The sequence below is a fragment of the Ranitomeya variabilis genome, chromosome 4, assembly GCF_051348905.1.
Source record: "Ranitomeya variabilis isolate aRanVar5 chromosome 4, aRanVar5.hap1, whole genome shotgun sequence".
NCBI lineage: Eukaryota > Metazoa > Chordata > Amphibia > Anura > Dendrobatidae > Ranitomeya > Ranitomeya variabilis.
Window position 1 is genome coordinate 535,780,737 of NC_135235.1, and position 20,180 is coordinate 535,800,916.

The window sequence follows — 20,180 nt, forward strand, 5'->3', positions numbered from 1 at the left end:
CAGCAGTAACTAACAACCTATTCAGCAGCACACTGACTGACTTTTCATATTTATTCAGAATTATAAAATGGTCTAAAAATTATACCTCTTAGGTCATTTGTGATCAGGTCAACCTTTCTGTGCAGATCACTGATTAAAACTAAAGGTATCGCTGTCGTAGGTAACATCGTCCTGCTGTGACTGAAACAAGAGATGTGCCATATATTCCATAATAAGTGTTGAGCGATACCTTCCGATATGCATTGGTATCGGTATCGGATAGTATCGGCCGATACCGGCAAAATATCGGATCTCGCCGATACCCGATACCAATGCATTTCAATGGGACGCAAAGTATTGGAATGGTTCCCAGGGTCTGAAGGAGAGGAAACTCTCCTTCAGGCCCTGGGATCCATATTTATGTGTAAAATAAAGAATTAAAATAAAAAATATGGATATACTCACCTCTCCGGCGGCCCCTGGACTTTACCGCCGTAACCGGGAGCCTCCGTTCCTAAGAATGAGCGCGTGAGGGATCTGCGATGACGTCGCGGCTTGTGATTGGTCGCGTGAGCGGTCACGTGAGCGCTCACGCGACCAATCAGAAGCCGCGACGTCATCAAAGGCCCTTCACGCGCTCATTCTTAGGAACGGAGGCTGCCGGTTACAGCGGTAAGATCCAGGGGCCGCCGGAGAGGTAAGTATATCCATATTTTTTATTTTAATTCTTTATTTTACACATGAATATGGTTCCGATACCGATTCCCGATATCACAAAAGTATCGGAACTCGGTATCGGAATTCAGATACCGCAAGTATCGGCCGATACCCGATGCTTGCGGTATCGGAATGCTCAACACTATCCATAATGCTTTCCTCTTACTCTTCACAGATACACTTGCGGGAGGTAAAGGAGGCCAATTGTAGCCCACATTTAATAGAGCTACTGCCCAGACAGCTGGTGTCAGTGATAGTGGTCATTTTTCTGCTGCTGCTAGCTTCTCCTTCATTTTTAGCAGTGGTATGTTTTTTTATTTTGCTATATACAAGTGCTTCTCACTAAATTAGAATATCATCAAAAAGTTCATTTATTTCAGTTCTTCAATGCAAAAAGTGAATCTCATATATTATATAGAGTCATAACAAACAGAGTGATCTTTTTCAAGTGTTTGTTGGGCGTCGAGTTCCAGCCGGTGCACAGGGGAAATCTCGAGCCATGCCCGCTGCGATTTCCCATTCTTTTCCAGCCGCAGTGAAGCCTGCTCAGCAGAGACGTCGGTCCCAGCACCTTGCCAGGACTGATACTGCACGTTTGGTTACTGCTGCCCTTCCAGGTTCAGCCATTATAACTAGTGCTGTTCGGCGGCAAGCAGGCGCTCCTGGGACTAAGTCCTGCTTTTCCCCTCCTGAGCATGCCCAGGGGAAGACTTCTCATTAGAGGTCGGGGGTCACACGCTCAGGTCCTGTAGCAGCTCCTCTTGGTCCACTAGGAAGGTCCTGAAGTGCTACAGATATAAAAGGTTTGCATGGCCGCACGGCCATGCGCTAGTATCATTTGTGTTTGGCAGTTGCTAGTGGATACTCTGCTACACTGTATATAAGTGGTGTGAGTCTGTTTAGCCTTGGGGCTGTACACTCAGGCAGGCAGCTTGTGTCAGTGGGGGCAATTAGCCTTGGCTTAGCATCTGGATCCTTCATGTGTGCAGTTAGCGCAGAAGAGTTCCAGAGCAAGCACAACTTTTAGTTAGGGTTTTATTCCCTGTGTACAGCGCGACTCTGTGAGGCAACAGAGCTCGCTTTCATTTCACACGGGTTGAAGTTTAACCCATGTGTGAGCTCAGTGTCCATCCACCATTACTTTCAGCAGGTATCTCTGCACGGTGGATCCCGGGCTGCGAACGCACCTCATATCTATCACCCTATTACTTGGTGCGTTCCGCTTTCCCTAACAGTGTTTATTTCTGTTAATGTTGATGATTATGGCTTACAGCCAATGAAAACCCAAAAGTCATTATCTCATTAAATTATAATAATTAACAAAAACACCAGAAAAGGCTTCCTACTGTAAGTGTTTAAAAATGTCCCTTAGTCTGTTTCAGTAGGCTCCACAATCATGGGGATGACTGCTGACTTGACAGATGTCCAGAAGGCAGCCATTGACATACTCCACAAGGCGGGTAAGCCACAAAAGGTCAATGCTAAAGAAGTTGGTTGTTTACAGAGTGCTGTATCCAAACATACTAATGAAAAGTTGAATGGAAGGAAAAATTGTGGTAGAAAAAGGTGCACAAGCAACCAGGATATAACCGCACCCTTGAAAGGATTGCTAAGAAAAAGGCCATTAAAAAATTTGGGGGAGATTCACAAGGAGTGGACTGCTGCTGGAGTCATTACTTCAAGAGCCACCACACACAGACGTATACAGGACATGGGCTACAAGTGTCACATTCCTTGTGTCAAGCCACTCATGACCAATAGATAACACCAGAAGCGTCTTACCTGGGCCAAGGAGAAAAAGACCTGGACTGGTGCTCAGTGGTCCAAAGTTTTGTTTTCAGATGAAAGTAAATTTTGCATTTCATTTGGAAATCAAGGTCCCAGATTCTGGAGGAAGAGTGGAGAGGCACATGCAGCGCCCCAGGGTCCTGGTCGTTGCAGTACTGTGGCTCCGCCACTAAGGGGAGCTATGGTGTGTCTGATGGCACTGAAGGAGTTCATCTGATCAGGTATCACAGACACCAATACATTTCACAGTCGGGCCTCCGGGGGGAGCTAAGGGTTCTATTCACTAGGCCACTCACCACCATAGTGGGTAAACTGGGGGTCAGGCAGGAAGTTAGATCAGAAAGCTGACTGGGTTGGAACCAGGCAACACCTTGTGGCAGAGGGTGTTGTGGGGGAAGATACAGTAGGGTCTCTGTCAGGGGTGGGATCCTGACAGAGGCTTGGCAACTTGAACGAACGTAACGGGACCGTGCCTGCTCAGGATAGCGGCGGTGCCCAAGGAAGGATCAGAAGCGAGATAGATTGTGCTGAGTGAGAAACGAGATCAAGCAATAGGAGAATACCAGTAGGGGTCGTGCTGTAAGACCGAAGCAACATCCTACTGAGGCGCACTACCGGTGGCCGGAACGCCGAGAGAGTATTTCAACATCCAGCTTCAAGCAATACTCTAAACAGCGGCAGGGCAGTCAGTCTAAGGCGGGCTGTCTAACTTAAATCACCTATGCAGTCTTGGGGGGCAACTTGTGGCCTCCAGCGGTGCGTCGCGCTCCAGGCCGCCGCTGAAACATCCGAAGATGAACCTCCTGCCGAAAAGGCAATGGAACCTGTCCCTGCGGAGCAGCGGGGAACCCGGACCCACCATGTACCTTGGGGGCGTGCCGGATCATCAGTGAAAAGAGCATCGCGGCGAGGGATCCTGTCATTGCTGGGACCAGAACCGCTTCCTGGATCGGCAGCACGACCCGTTGGTCTGGTGAGGCCCAGAAGGAAACCACAGTCTCTACCGAAAAATGAGTAAGCATGAATGCTTTAAATATGTAAATAGTTCCTTGTTTAACTGTTTGTTTTCCTGACTTTGCTGCTAAACCCGTCCAGGGTTAACTCTTAAAGGGATCCCCTTGTTGACCCGGGATCCCTATTGTTTTGTTTGCTTTTTCTATTTTCCCCTGTTATCAAGAACTGCCGCAATCATGAACAGTGCATGATACAAACTTTTTGTAAATAGTTTGCACCTTATTAAAGGTGCTCCCTACTGTTTTTACTTCAAAAAGGACTCTTTGTGAAGATACCACACTGGAACCTTTGCCGAGTATGGACTGGTAGCTTGAGGAGATATGCTACCTCATAAAGACTTGGTCCCCTCTTAAAGGGGATGTTCATTTGTTGTACTTAAATGGTGATATTGCTTTAAGACAGGTAGCAATAATGTTTTGACGAAAAGAAAGTGATGATAATGTTTGTATGAGAAAGTTATATGTATCCAACTAGTTAATTGTAAAGAAATGCTGATAATGTTCCCTGAAAGAAAGTGAAAGCTAGAAGAAGGATGCAGTGGGCCCGTAGGGGTAGACGTAGTGTCCTGCATACGTGTTAGTAAGAAAGTAATGAGAAGGTTTAATGTTATATAGAAAATGTTTGATAATGTTGATAGACAACGAGGACAGAAGGTGAACCCTGAGTCCTCCTAGGAGCCATATAGAACTGGCTCAGCACTCTTAAACTGAAAGTAATGTTATGCTCTATACTGTGTATAGTAGTTGAAAAGGCAGTAGGCCCGGGCTGAACGGGGCGGTCCTGTAACAGAAAGGAGAGGCAGAAGGTCTGGTGCCGTTAGGACAGGCGGTCCTGCAGATTTAAAGTAGGAGAATGAAAAAGTTAAATTGCCTTATAATGTGATTATAAGAAGGTCTTTAGTGGATTCAGATTGTATGTCCTTAAAGGCAATGTTAAATTATTGTTCAACAATTTTGCACTTAGTAGAATACCCGGTTGGGTAAAAGCAAGTTATTTATAGCATGTTGCTATGACATTTAACTATGTTTGTAACGTTCAAGTGTCCTCACCTCCCATAAAGGGAAGCTCTGTTCAAGTATACTTATTGTTATTGCACTCAACAAAACTGTATGTCTTTTTGCTAACTTGTATTGTTGTTTTCTTCTCAGTCCCGGAGTACTGTGTTTAACCAGGGGGGAGTGCAGCGCCCCAGAGTCCTGGTCGTTGCAGTACTGTGGCTCCGCCACTAAGGGGAGCTATGGTGCATCTGATGGCACTGAAGGAGTTCATCTGATCAGGTATCACAGACACCAATACATTTCACAGTCGGGCCTCCGGGGGGAGCTAAGGGTTCTATTCACTAGGCCACTCCCCACCATAGTGGGTAAACTGGGGGTCAGGCAGGAAGTTAGATCAGAAAGCTGACTGGGTTGGAACCAGGCAACACCTTGTGGCAGAGGGTGTTGTGGGGGAAGATACAGTAGGGTCTCTGTCAGGGGTGGGATCCTGACAGAGGCTTGGCAACTTGAACGAACGTAACGGGACCGTGCCTGCTCAGGATAGCGGCGGTGCCCAAGGAAGGATCAGAAGCGAGATAGATTGTGCTGAGTGAGAAACGAGATCAAGCAATAGGAGAATACCAGTAGGGGTCGTGCTGTAAGACCGAAGCAACACCCTACTGAGGCGCACTACCGGTGGCCGGAACGCCGAGAGAGTATTTCAACATCCAGCTTCAAGCAATACTCTAAACAGCGGCAGGGCAGTCAGTCTAAGGCGGGCTGTCTAACTTAAATCACCTATGCAGTCTTGGGGGGCAACTTGTGGAGAGGGGCGACTCTAGGGTCCCGGAAGAGCTCCGAGCCTACCCGTCAAACGGGTGCCGTCCCAACCAGAACACCAGGGAGCAGAACATCATCTAATCGAGTTGTGAGGGAACTTAAGAAACAGACACAACAGTTGTGGGGACTTTCGGTAAGCACAGCAGGGAAGGACCGCAACACATAGCGCTAGAAGGAAGGCACAGATTTCCACCTGCTAAGAGAACTCTGGAGGTGCCATTGGACCGGCCGGATTTGCGTAGCCTGGTTATCCGGATTCCGGACTGAGGACCCAGAGATCTTCAGTAAAGAGGTAAAGAGACTGCAACCTGGTGTCCTCGTTATTTACTGCACCGCACCATCCACATCCGTCACATCATTCACTGTGCGCCCCTCGGCAGGGTCACGGATCGGGCCTAACCACCGTGACAACCCCAGAGCAGAGACTCAGAGGCCCGGTACCGGGTACCCCTCGGCCCTGCGGCAGTGGGGGCGCTACACACACAATCCTAGCTGCTTGAGGTCTAGTGTGAAGTTTCCACAATTAGTGATGGTTTGGGGGCCATGTCATCTGCTGATGTAGGTACACTGTGTTTTCATCAAGAGCAAAGTCAGTGCGGCCGTCTACCAGGATATTGTAGAGCACTTCATGCTTCCCTCTGCCGACAAGCTTTTTCGAGATGGAAATTTCATTCTCTAGCAGGACATGGCACTTGTCCACACTACCAAATGTATCAATACCTGGTTTACATACAACAGTATCACTATGCTTGATTGGCCATCAAACTCGCCTGACCTTAACCCCATAGAGAATCTATGGGTTATAGTCAAGAGGAAGATGAGAGACACCAGGCCCAACAATGCAGACAAGCTGAAGGCTGCTATCAAAGCAACCTGGGCTTCCATAATACCTCAGCAGTGCCACAGGCTGATTTCCTCCATTCCATTATGCACTGATGCAGTAATTGATGCAAAAGGAGTCCCAACCATCGACATTAACAGAAATATTCACTTGAAATAGATCACTCTTCGTAATGACTCTATATAATATATGAGATTCACTTTTTGTATTGAACAACTGAAATAAATTAACTTTTTGATTCTATTTTTATTCTAGTTTAGTGAGAAGCACTTGTCTATTGAAAAATGGCAAAAGAAAAAGTGGCAATGGCATCTCAAAATTCTGATCTATTGGCAGGACAAGTGAGGGCCGGGTAGGGGTGAATATCATATTTAATTTTTTCCATACCTTCTCATTCCTAAAACAAATCCAAATCCAGCAAAATGGTAGGCCACCATTTTGCTGTATTGAAGCAAATCACAGTGCAAAAATGTGGATTCTGACAAATCGATTTTTTTTTTATATATTCAAATCTAATTAATTTTACTTCAAATCTTTGCTCATATATATTGATGACCTATCATAAACTAAACCACCTAACCTGTGCAAGGTTTTGGAGTCTGGACCTCTTTTTTGCCTCATTACTTTAAACAAGTCACACCTTAAATAAAGGAAAAACTAGAATATACAGTACTGTGCAAAACACAGTTTTTTAAGGAATTTGGCAGGGAAGTTGTTCCAAACATCTTGGAGAACTAACCACCATTGATTTGATTTAAATTTCTCTCACTTGCAGTTTTAAAAGCATTCTTACTGTGCAGCATTTTCCACACCTGCCTAAAACATTTGTACAGTACAGAACATTGTCAGCCAAAAAACAATCCTGTCTTTGTTCGGCCGGTTTCATATGTGGCCAATTTAATATGTCTATGAAGCAGTTAGCATGGTTCGAAAAACCTGGCAGTTGGGCCTGCTCTTCTGATGCTAGAATGGCCTGCACGGATGTGTGGAACCAGGCCTACTCTTCAAAAATGAGCATCTCTATTACAACTACTTTAATTTATTTGATTTGTAAATCACCTCTAGACTCCATGGATTTTGAGTTTCTGTCCAGGTAATTCCTGCCCTGACATCATCCTACACATTATTTGTAATTATGGGATGACTGAGTCCATCACACATCGCTCTTCCATTGCTCATGGTTGGCCCAGAGGAGCTAATAGTATTTTACAGATTTTTTGCATTGGTTCACCACCTAGTAAAACAGGATTATCCTATTATGAGTAATGCACTATTTTGCACTATGTAATATAATGACTTGTTATGTTTTTTAAAAATATCTATTAAGACATTCAAGAAGTATTACTCTGTTCTTAACATACAAATATCCTGATAATGTAACAAACTGATGATAGGTTCATCTTCTACCAGAAAAAGTGACAGTGTTATTACAATTCTGCATCCGATATTATAGCACTTCATAACTGCAGGTGGAAACACCAACCGGGGTCCCATTATAATAACAATATATAGGTGCCTTGATTTCCAACTACTAATTTTATGGTTAATTGTATGATTTGTATTGTACGTCTGGTCCTCCTCACTTGACTGAAACCCTATGGTGATGTCACAATAGCATTAAACAATCCTATGATATAACAGTAGCTAATTTAATTAAAATTAGTTGTGAGGACACCATGACTGACCTGGCTAAACCTCTCTTGTGATGTCACATTTGTTTACTCTACAGTAACTATGATGTCACACACTCTAGCAGCTGACAGAAACCCACCTGTGATAACACAGCTTACCTGACAGGAACGCCCCATTGTGATATCAAATCAGCTCACCTGAAATCAGTACCGATGTCAACATTTTATACCTGATTGTAGACAATATAACAGCAGCAGCTTATCTAAGATATACACATTTGTGACTTCTATTGAAGTTGCAATGGTGTTGTATAACCACATTGGTCCTGTCACATTATAACCTGAATTTGCTCTACTAACATCTGCTTTTGTCACCAGGCATGATCATTTACGCTGTGCTTGCTGCACTTGGGATGGAGGAGATGTCAATGCTAATCACACCCAGGCAGTATGAGTGTGTGTGCTGTCCAGCAGCTCAGCAGCTCAGCAGGCAAAGTGACCTCCTTGCTCTGGCCACTGAAGCAGTACCACACCCTACTTAAAGTACCTATTTACTACAACACTTTATTTTACTATTTTACTAATCTATGTTCCCTGACCCTAGAATTATAGTTAACAGCCATCGTCTTCTGCTCTTCCCGAAGCCGCTCCGGTCTCACTCCACCATCTGGTAACTGCAGCTTCTGACTGACCAGATGTCAGAGATAACGGTACCAAGTGTTAGGGGTCGAGTTCCCGCCTCTGCACAGGGGGAATCTCAGGCCATCTCCGCTGCGGTCTCCCATTCTTCTTCTGCCGCAGTGGAGCCTGCTCAGCAGAGACGTCAGTCCCAGTGTCTCGCTCAGTCTGACTCTGTACAAAGGGTTACTGCTGCTTTTCCAGCTTCTGCCATTGAAGTCAGTGCTGGGCAGTGGCGAGCAGACACTTCTGGGACTAAGTCCTGCTTTTCTCGTTCTGAGCATGCCCAGAGTAAGATCTCTCAGTGGAGATCGATGGTCACATGTTCAGATACTGCAGCTAAATCCATTGGTCCTCCAGGAAGGTCCTGAAGGTGCTCAGGCTCTGTAGCAGCCTCTCATTGGTCCTTCTAGGAAGGTCCTGTACTTACTGCAGCTATTTAAGGCTCTCATGACCGCATGGCCATGCGCTAGTATTGAATCTGTTACGTGCATGCGCCAGTGTGGTCATTTATGTGTGTTCAGGGACTCGGCTGAAATAAGCCCCTAGAATGCCGACACCTCCGGCGAGGAGATTGTGTGCATGGAGTTAGGGCCCTGGCTGAAATAAGCCCCTAGAATACCGGCTCCTCCAGTGAGGAGATTGTATGTTTGCATGACCACTGACTGCTCTCTGATGGGCAGTTAACCTGTGCTCCTGTGAAGTCTAACAGGGTGCAGAGGTTTCCTTTCTTGGCTACTTTGTGAGGTAACAGAGCTAGTCTGTACTGCCAAATAGTGCCACCATTTACTAGCAGCAGATTCCCCTGCACGGTGGACCCCGGGCTGCGAACGCATCAATAATAATAAACATCTATATTTACTCGGTGCGTTCCACTAGCCCTAACACCAAGCTCTCAATGTAAGTTTATGAGAGCTTTACTCTGGTCTCATTCTGGCTCTCATAAACTTACACTGAAAAGTGACCTCCAGCTGGTCCAACAAACACCGGAGCGATCCAGCAGGTTACAAACTGCAGAGGATGATGGAACGGGGCCGAGAGCAGAAGAATATGGCAGCTGGTAAGTATATTATACTAGGGACAGGAAATTTACATTAGTAATGCGACTCGAGCAATGAAATTAAAAAATTGCTTTAGTGATGCTTTACATTTTTAACTGCAATTATACTTGGCTTACTCCCTGGGCTCTGATGCTTTGTTTTATTCTGCTTACCCTATTCTTGACCGAGTTTGTACCCTGACTTCATCAGTAATTGTTATTCCCCATGTTTCTGACCTTAGCCTGACTTCTCTTTCACTGTTCTCCTAATATCTGACTCTGGCTATTCCCGTCTGATTCTGTTCCTCAAATTACTGACCCTGCTATTGTGCCAATATCTGCCTTATTCTCACTTCACCTGAAAATACTAAGTGGACACAACCCAGTTTGCTCAAGGACGTACATTCAACTGAAGTAAAACTCTATTGTTGGCGGCCCCTGAAATGGGCCTCTATCATGAAGGGTCTGCGGTTCCTGCAGGCCACATAAAGCAGCCTAAGGGGCCGCATGCGGCCTGTGAGTCACGTGTTTGATACCCCTGATGTAAAGGAATGAAGTGATCAAATAACCAAGAGTTTAGCCTACATACATCCTGGAGTGGCCTAGCCAGTCTCCAGATCTCAACCCTATAGAAAACCTTTGGAGGGAGTTGAAAGTCCGTGTTGCCAAGCGAAAAGCCATAAACATCACTGCTCTAGAGGAGATCTGCATGGAGGAAAGGGCCAACATACCAACAACAGTGTGTGGCAACCTTGTGAAGACTTACAGAAAACGTTTGACCTCTGTCATTGCCAACAAAGGATATATTACAAAAGTATTGAGATGAAATTTTGTTTCTGACCAAATACTTATTTTCCACCATAATATGCAAATAAAATGATAAAAAAACAGACAATGTGATTTTCTGGATTTTTTTTTCTCAGTTTGTCTCCCATAGTTGAGGTCTACCTATGATGTAAATTACAGACGCCTCTCATCTTTTTAAGTGGTGGAACTTGCACTATTGCTGACTGACTAAATACTTTTTTGCCCCACTGTATAAGGCTCTGATCACATCTAAGTCAAGGCTTCATTGCCACAATGTTCTAACTGAATTTAGCACGTGATAGAGCACAGTTTCCAAAAGACCTTATGTAAGAGTTGATCTTTCAATAATCAATAGCCACATTCTAAAACTATCCCAAGCATGGTCACATAAAATGCACTTTTCTATAAATATAATAAATAAAAGTATACACATGAATAGTAAATTAATTGTTTTGACCTCACTTGGGCAAAAAAGGACTGCAATAGGTGCACAATAAGTGCTTAATTGTTATGCTGCGACTGTACGTAAATAGGGAAAGGGGCCCTGCACTGTCCCTTTGGCTGGAACCCTAACTATTCCTGCTCTCAATAGTACCTCTAAAGGTGAGGAGGTTTGGGCTACCAGCCTTACTGTTCTTTTGTTATACCCTATGCTATCCCCTCCCCCTCATAAGAGGCCTGGGACAGAAATGCTAGTGTATAAACAGGTAAGACAAACAGGGATAACGAAAAAACAACTAACATACAAAACATTCATCAAAGGTAAAGAGGTATATAGGGAAGGGTAGGAGTGTACAAACCAAATGGGAACAGGACAATGAGGAAAGCATACACCCAAAAACAGCATGCAACAATCTCCAGCAGGCAACAACGATCTCCAACTCAGCACACCGACTCCAAGGATCTAGGAAGCAAAACTTTCACTGGCAACGAAAAGAAGGTCTGGCCAGATTTTATAGGGATAGAAGATGACCAGGTCAGGAACAGCTCTAAGATGGAGCTGCAAGTTTCTAACCAGCATAGAAAGGGTTGTTAACTTCTTCAGTACCGAAGGATTCAAAATCCATTTAATATGATGCACAAACACCCCGTCTAAATGGAAGACCGGCGATTCACAATACGTAGTGATTTTCTAACCCCAGATATCCCAGGAGAACATGTCCCACTTGTAAAAATAATTGAAGAATAAGTATAAAACACATATTTATAAACAGTATACGGTATATAAATGTTTAGGAGGCTGCAAGTAGGCATGTTATGCATATAAAAACATCACACTACAAAGACATTTTTTATGATTTAAGACCTGGTTGTGATTCATTGCTACGTTACTTACTCATTACCATACTAACATAGGGTTTCAATGCACCATGATGTGTACCCTAATTCCTAATAACACCTAGCCCTTAGTAAAGCTGAGTCAGTTTATAGGCAGTACTCATTTATCCAGGGTAATTTATCTCTTTACAATGGTTAGTGTACATGACTCTCATTCGCATCTTATAAGATGGATATATAACAAAACTGGATAAAAATAGATGACAAGTAAAAGAGAAATCAATAAATCCAATATGCACTAAAAACTAGTAGTGTTATATTTCAAAATGCGTTCAGTAGAAAACAGGTTTTAGGATCACCCTTTCTATTAATTAGAAACCCTCATACACATTATAGTTTTTTTCATACTTTTTTAAAGTTTAGCTTGCATAATGAATATCTGCAGGCAGGATTTTTTCTTCTTCTCCAGTAAGATGGCACCATCAGTGTATGTGCAGTAGCAGTTATCGGATCACAGCTATACACACCGATAGCTGCTACTGCACAACATTTTTTTTCTAGCTAGCTGAATAACATCAAGCACATGTATTGTTGTGACATTAACCATGCGGTTATGCTGCAGAGCAGGTGTCATGGCTGGCACCTGTCTGCAGAAGGTTTTTATGTTTTTTTTTTAAAGTATGCACATGTATTCATTATGCAAACTAGGGGGTGGGTATGTGACCTGTCAGCAGTCTGCATTATGAATACCCAATCAGAGCACCAAATGTTAATTGAAGACCCCCCCACAAGTCTCCCCCCCCCCCCGTAACACGAGCATATCATTAACTAAAAACTGAAAATGAAGATTAACCAACAACCACAAGACAGATTTCATCACCCAAGGTATCATTTTAATCAGTATAACGGCACCGACCTGACACTGCCTGTAGGTTACTGTGCACAATCCTGCTGACAGGTTCCCTTTAAGTGTAAAAAGATCAGTAGAAACATCTCTGTACTATGCCTTCATATATTTGTATATTATAATAAGATTGCCCTTAAGCCTTTATTTTTCCAAACTGAATAACTCCAAGGCAGATAACCTACTTTGGTACTGCCGTTAATAACCTTTGTCGCTCTGCACCCACTCTAGGTCAACTATGTCCTTCTTAGACACTTGAGCCCAAAATTATTCTGAGTGTGGCTTCTCTAGTGACTTGTCATAAGCATCAATGCCTTTTTTAATGCATCACATTATTTTATTTACCCTGGCAGCAACTGCCTGGCACTGATCACGTACGTTTGCCATTAGCGATTCCCTAACAAACATGCGAGACATGCTCAAAATACTTTATTAGGACACAAGCGTGCTCGGATAAGACATTATTCGAGCATGCTTGCTTATCATTATTTGCCATCCATTGATATATCCAATTATTTTTCAGTGAGTTTTACCTGTTGTTTTACCATTAGTACATAATTATACATTTCATTTACCGTGCCCAGGTGCATGACCTTACATTTATCTACATTAAACTTTATTTGCCATTGCCCAAGCCTCCAGCTTTCATAAATCCCTCTGTAATATTAAATTACACTCCTCTGTGTTGATTACCTTACAGAGTTTAGTATCATAAATTGAAATTCAACTCTGTATGCCTTTGACAAGATCATTAATAAATATGTTAAGAAGAAGAGGGCCCAAAACTGTCCCCTGTTGTATCTCACTGTTAATTGTGACCCAATTGAAGTGTGTTATATTAATAACCACCCTTTGAGCCAGTCACTGAGCCTATCACTGAGTCAGTTGTTAACATATTTTCCCCTTCCTCGTAAGTCTCAATTTTGTACCAACCTTGTGTGTATACTGTGTCAAACATCTTTGAAAAGTCCAAACAACATTCATGGCATTACCCTGGTCCAGTCTGGACCTAGAAGCTAATCAAATCAGTTTAATAAGACTTATTTCTCATAAACCCATGTTGATACTGGGTCATGAGGTTATTCTTATTGCAAAAGTCCAGAATAGATATCTTACAAAAACCAATTTTCCAGCCTATAATTTTCAGGCACAGATTTTGTCCCCTTTTTGAACATTGGCAGCACATTTGCTATACGCCAGTCCTGTGGTACAGACCTTGTTATTATGGAATCCTTGAATATTACAAATAATGGTCTGTTTATTACAGAACATAATTCCTGCAGTACTTGGGGGTGAATGCCATCCAGGCCTGGTGATTTGTTTACTTCAGTGATTTTGAGGCACCACTATACTTCCTGCTGGGTTAAGCAGGTGGCATTTAATGTAAAATTTATAGTATCCCTGATTATATCATCTGTCAAGGGATTTTCTTGTCTAAATACTCTAGAGAAAAATCAGTTTAGAATACTGCACTTTCTCTCATCCTCTTCCACCATTTTTCACAGTTTATTTTTGAGGGTGGCAACACTAACATTGTTGAACTTAGACAAAAGTCAGAAGAACTAGACAATATTGGAGGGATTAGTTAACAGTCTAATGCAGGGGTTGGCAATTAATTTTCCCAAGGGGCCACATGATAGACCATAACTGTTGTAGAGGACCAAACCAATAAGCTGAAATTAATTTTCCTCAAATTAATATTAACATATTATTATTATTTTATATTAATTGCATTACTTAATATTGAGCAGAAGTATGCTGACATCACCCTATATGTCATATGAGCCCATATACTGTCCCCTATATACAGTATGAGGCCCCACATAGCCTCTAAAGAAGAAAAAAGTAGTTAGCACTCACCAAGCCCGTTGCAGTAAAAGTCTTTATTAGGACATGGAGAGGGAGAACATGATGTCCAGAGGATGACAGCTGTTTAGCGCTACATGCGCTTCCACAGATCCCGATCCCGATCCCGATGGTTGCTGGCTGAATGAACGCTCAGCAATCAACTATTGCACGTGTATGTGGGTCTTACCTTTTAAATCCCACATCCTGTACAGTTCTTGGTATTTTGGATACCATGTGGTTGTCATGGAAAATAATAGACATTGTTCATCCATTATGGCTAAAGTGTAGGTCATTTACAGGTGGTAACTGTCTGATCAGAATGACTATGACTGAATTTGACAATAATTGATAACAACAATAGTGACAGAATTGGTAATTAGTGGTGGTTAGACCTGTAGCAACTGGATCAATGAACGATTTGGTTAGTGTGCCATAACGCCTAACCTGTAATAACAAACAGTTTTTCAAGAAAATCCCTGTAACTTTACGTACCATTATGATCTTCTTGTCTATTGAGACTAATGAAATACACATTGTAGAGTTCACCTGTTTTTCAGGTCATGTGTTGCTACATCAGACCAAATCACACGCAGTTGTTGTCTTGCATCAGACCACCCATGAAGTTTCATTCAAATGTCTTGCCAATGTATCAGGCAAATAAATTATTGTAGCATTATGTTAGTCAAAAACAAGGTTACTTGACTCATTAAAGGGCATATTTCTGAGTGCCACCCACAGAATGCTGTATATACAAACAGAGTTGTCTTTGGCTGAAACTTTAACCCCATTACTAGCTTTGACCTATCTATCCTTTGATATTTTGGTGGGCCAGTTCGGCTACAATTTGAGGTTAAAAAAACCAAAACAAAATGGGAGTTTTTGAAGGTCTGTTACTTTCTGGCCTAATTATTAAAAGACTGTCTAGTGGGCTAGTCTGACCATAGTCTACAATCTAAATGAATTCCATTCTATACTGTGTGAGCAAAAGAAGAGATCCCATTCTGTCTTACATCACTGATAGCCTTATAATTTCTATAAGAAAATACTCCTAGGATGTAACCTTTGGTGTGGTCTATAAAAATAACCTTAAACAGTTCTGGTGTCCTCCTTTGACTTTCCTCGACTTCCCACAAATAATTCCATATTCATGATTTTTAAAAAAATATTTTATTGCTCAATGATAAGTCAGTACGGTAATTAACATTTCCTTCTAGCATTAATCGTGCTATTATTTTTTACTCAGTTATTAACATAGATACACATAGTAATCAGAATAATGAACACACACCCGTCTTCAGTCATCACTTGCTTTATGACGCTCTCACAGTTTGCTATGAAACTGTTCTTTACCCATGTCTAAGAAGATTAGGAATAGGACAATTTGTAATCACCTGGGCTTGTGGGAAAATTCACAGATTAGATCACACCCCTTATAATTCGCCCTTTGATAACAATTAGTGCTTAGCTCTGTCCTAATTTAGTAAACTAATCTCTATCATGATATTTAATTTCCTCTTCTAATGATATTCATGCTGTGAATTCCTGAATTAATTGCTTAGTAATATAAAATAAACTGAATTATTTATTTTATTTTATTATGAAAAAAAAAGGTATAGAAAAGGAGCGTCACTCACCACTGGTACGTGAAATAGCAGCACTTTCTTTGGTTCTTACAAGAGGGGGAGAGACCTGAGGAAGAAATGAGCTACAGCTGTTTCACGTAACCTATGCTTCTTCTGGAAGAGAGAGACGGATGAAGCGCAGGCTACGCAAAACAGCTATTGCTTATTTATTCCTTATATCTATATACCTCATGTAAAAACCGAATAAACGGCTACTCTTTCACATACCAGTGGTGAGTGCTGCTCTTTTTCTACTCCTTCTTTTTTGTATTTTCCTCATTGCCTTTGAGGGCTAAGCACCACCATATCTGGTTACCAGCTGGACTATTTGCCTTATGTGAAAACTTCTGGATTGAAAGTTGCACAGGTGTGGCAGCAGTGCCAACATTTTTACCTCTTTATTCACATTTATTACTGTCAAAGTAGATTTTTATTAAAATGTAGTTTCTTAATATATGTTTTCAAAAACAGTGCTTTCCCCCTCCTTGTTCATTGACTACTACAGAAGAAGAAATGTAGTTACAGCCATTAAAATAAAAATAGTACACCTTAATTTAATGCATGGACACGTATTGTCTTTTCTAAAATGTTCTAACAGAGTGAGTCTTCATTTTGATATTTATAGGCTAGTCCAAAATCCCATTTATAGCTGTTATGACTCTGGTGCTAGCGTGAACAGTCTTGGACCTCATGCTCATGGCAGCATTATGGTTCATTATACCCTACAAGTTCTTTCGAGCCATAACAGTAGACACCTAGAAGTCCTTTTCATTAGAAAATAATAACATGTTCCTAATGGCTCCTTTCCTTTTTAAGAAGACACAAGTAATCTAAGTACCCTATGGTAGGTTGGGACCATTTACTGTTTTTGCGTTTGAGACAAAGAATTTCAAGTTATTATAGATGAGTGAATCTTTTGAAATTTGATTTCACCAGCTTCACCAAATTTTTCCCAAAATAGAATTTGAGACAAATTAATTGACGGTGAATCACAAGTACTTTAATTGCCCTGAAAAGGTGGGGATAATACTCTGAGGCCTTCTATACTATAGCTATGGTTTAATCAACGCTAACTGTTCTTCAATGTTGTGATGTCACACATTATCTATATTGTTTATTGAGTGTTTTATGGATTTATCGATATCTAAGTTGTGAGCTGTGACGATCTCTCACTATCTATATTCACTACAAAATTGCTGCTGCATTTCCTGCTTCTGCTTTTATATAGGCTATGATTGTCCCTCCTGATTGGATTTGATATAAGATGTAGTGTAATGGCTGCAAAAAAGAAGGGAAGTCATGCGAACATTATCATCAGGCATGTAATCTACTGAAATGTGTGAAATGGTTGGTTACTGAGACAAATCACAAATTGTTCAAATTCCTGGGTTGAGCAAATTCCTTGAAATTTTACTCAAATACAATTCACAACAAATTGCTCATGTCTTCAAGTTATGTCTCGTATTAGCTATTCCTGTAAAGAGGACACAGTCATTTTTCTCTGATTTCAAAAATTGAAAAAGAAAGATACTTTTGGAGGTGGCTTAGCTTGGGGCATGTATTTTGGTACTCAGCTGTGACTTTCTGTGTCCTCTATAGCCATCTATGCAGTCAGTCTCTGATCCACAGCTGCGTCATAAGTATTTCTAAGGTCAGCAGGGGACTCTCCACTTACTACACATTCATAGTCCCCAGCACATGGCACCAAAACGTTCCTCAGACCTGTGTAAAGGACCAATCTGACATTCTCCCAAAGAGAAATGATTGGCCTTTCAATATGACCAGCACATAACACACAGCACTTCATCATAGGTGAAGCACATAACAAAATACCTTACCCCCTTTTTTTGATAATGTAAGGTCACATGTACACTTATATGTTTATACAGTTACATCAGCCGGTACTGGATGCCCTAGGCATCCCACAGTTAAGTAAGCAGTACACACATCTACCAACATTAGGCAGTCCATAAATGCACAGCAAATCCTGTAAAAAGGACAAGCTAAGATAGCAAGTCATGGCCATATGTCCCCAAAACACAGTTCCATACCATACACAAGCTTCCTCAAAATAACAATAGGTAGAATCTTTTTTTATTAATGGCATGAAATTAAAGATTTGTTACAGGAACGAACAGAGGGTGTGAAGACTTACATTTTCTATAGTGTTTTTGGTGTAAGGGTGATAGAGTGATATTACATCAGGATATGTACATCACACAATGACACATGCACTGGGTGTTCCTGGTGTCCCCAGGCTGGTACTGTTCTTGGATAAATGCACTACTAAATTTTACTAGTTGACAATAAGCTCCTTGGGGAAAATGCCCTGTCTTTCATCCTCCCAACTACACCCGTGTGTCTAGCCTCCATTCCTACCTATCCCATGCAATCTTGCCTTCTGTTCAGGTCACTGCCTCTCTCAAGTCCAAGACCCTTATTTCTCACTTATTGTCCTTGCCAAAATTGTAACTTCAGCCTTCTAATTTGCTACTAGTTGTTCTATCCTCATCATCCACAAAGCTGACACTTCCTGGATAAGTGATAGAATACGACACTAAGAACACAAATGTATCACAAATGCTATAATAATAGTAACCTGGATTAGTAAATTATATGGCAGTTTTAGTAAACCCCTGTGTGTTGATACTGCTGCATGTTATTCATTGTATCTTCTTAGAGCACAGCTTCTTAATGCAGAAATAAAACCGTCTCTGTCTCAGTCTACGGTAAGTCTTTAATTATGGTAAGTCATACTATCCCATACTAGGGTTTAGTAAACTGGTGAGTCTTAAATCAGAGATGGGCGTGGGTTGCCTTTGTGATCAACACAAACATTTCTGGCGTGCCTCACACCGGTGTCAGTTCGTCAGGCTGTCTCTGTGGGTTTAGTGGCTACATTATTAATGAGTAGTGAATGTGTAGGCTTTACACTTCTGCTTTGCACACCTAGACTTTTATAGATGTAATTACATTGCAGTGCATGTTTATTGGTAAGGAAGGAAGGAACATATGAAGGAAAAGGCTCCATCAGCTTCGTTATAGCCTTTATGATAAGTAAGACCTATATTGTTGTCAGTTTCCTTTCTTGATCATAGTTGGTTACTTTAGAGAACTCTATCGTTACTGTATTTTTAGTTTTTAATTTGAAATTATTTTTTTTTAACTTTATTTCAGAGCTACAACCATGTAACACTTGTGCTACCATATTCTACGCTAAATTCATGCTGCCAGAATACAGCATCACAAGCATTAGTACATTAGACACCTAATTACCCACACAAAGGGACAGGACTGACAAGAGGTAAGCAAATTTATTGGTATTAAATTGAATTATCCTAAAATTTTACAGAAAAAAATGATCCAGAATACAGATTTTTATTCAATTTGCTTTGCACAGCAGCCATTTAGGTAAAGTATGGAGATCCAGAAAAAAATAAAATAAAATAATAAAAATAATTATAATAATGCTCACCTGCCTCACTGCCCCCGCTGACTGCCATCCAGTCACTTAGGTGTTTTTTATCCTATCCCCATTGTGTGTATTCTATTTGTCCTCTTCAGTTCAGCCCCTGACTTCCAGCTCGACTAGGCCGTGAACATAACCTCTCACTGCTTTGGGACATCACGGCGTTATGACGTGTCACCTGAGTGATGATACATCATGCAGTGACTAGCAGAGATGAGAGGATCTTTTATATTTTTTTGCAGTAGAAATTAGTCAATCTTTTGAAATTCAAATTCACCAACTTCAACAAATTTTCTCAATATATTTGATTTGCAGCAAATACATTTTTGGGAATCTCAATACTAGAAAGCTTGTAATTGCTTGGAAAATACACATGGAGGAGAGACAGAACCTCACTGACCATAAGTGCTTAGATAAGAGCATTATAGGTTACACTCTACAGAAGGGAGAGGACCCAGCTGGCCATGAAAGCTTACACTCTACTGAAGAGAGACTTACACCGTGACTCTGGAAATGGAAAACAACTCTGTCATAAAACCATGCTCTGATGGGAACCACTGATCTGTGATGAATGATCCAGTTACTGACCCCCCCTATGCAAGGTATGATAAACCGTAAGATTTTGCAGTAGTGCAAAATTATGTTTGCCTGCAAGCTCCTTTTTTGCGAGCCTCAAAGTGAATCTCAAAATGTTTGAATACGAGTTAACTTGTGAAAATCGCCTCAAACTCGGTCTTTCGTGAATTGA

At 41.6% G+C, this 20,180-nt stretch overlaps 1 long non-coding RNA gene across 1 annotated transcript in view; it reads left to right on the forward strand.

Moving 5' to 3' along the window:
- The window catches only part of LOC143765607 (uncharacterized), a 56,734-nt gene extending 37,205 nt beyond the window's left edge, over positions 1-19,529 (forward strand). The window contains exon 3 of the long non-coding RNA XR_013213431.1: positions 19,141-19,529. This is a non-coding gene — a long non-coding RNA (uncharacterized LOC143765607). The remainder of the gene's footprint in view (positions 1-19,140) is intronic.
- Positions 19,530-20,180: the final 651 nt, after the last annotated feature.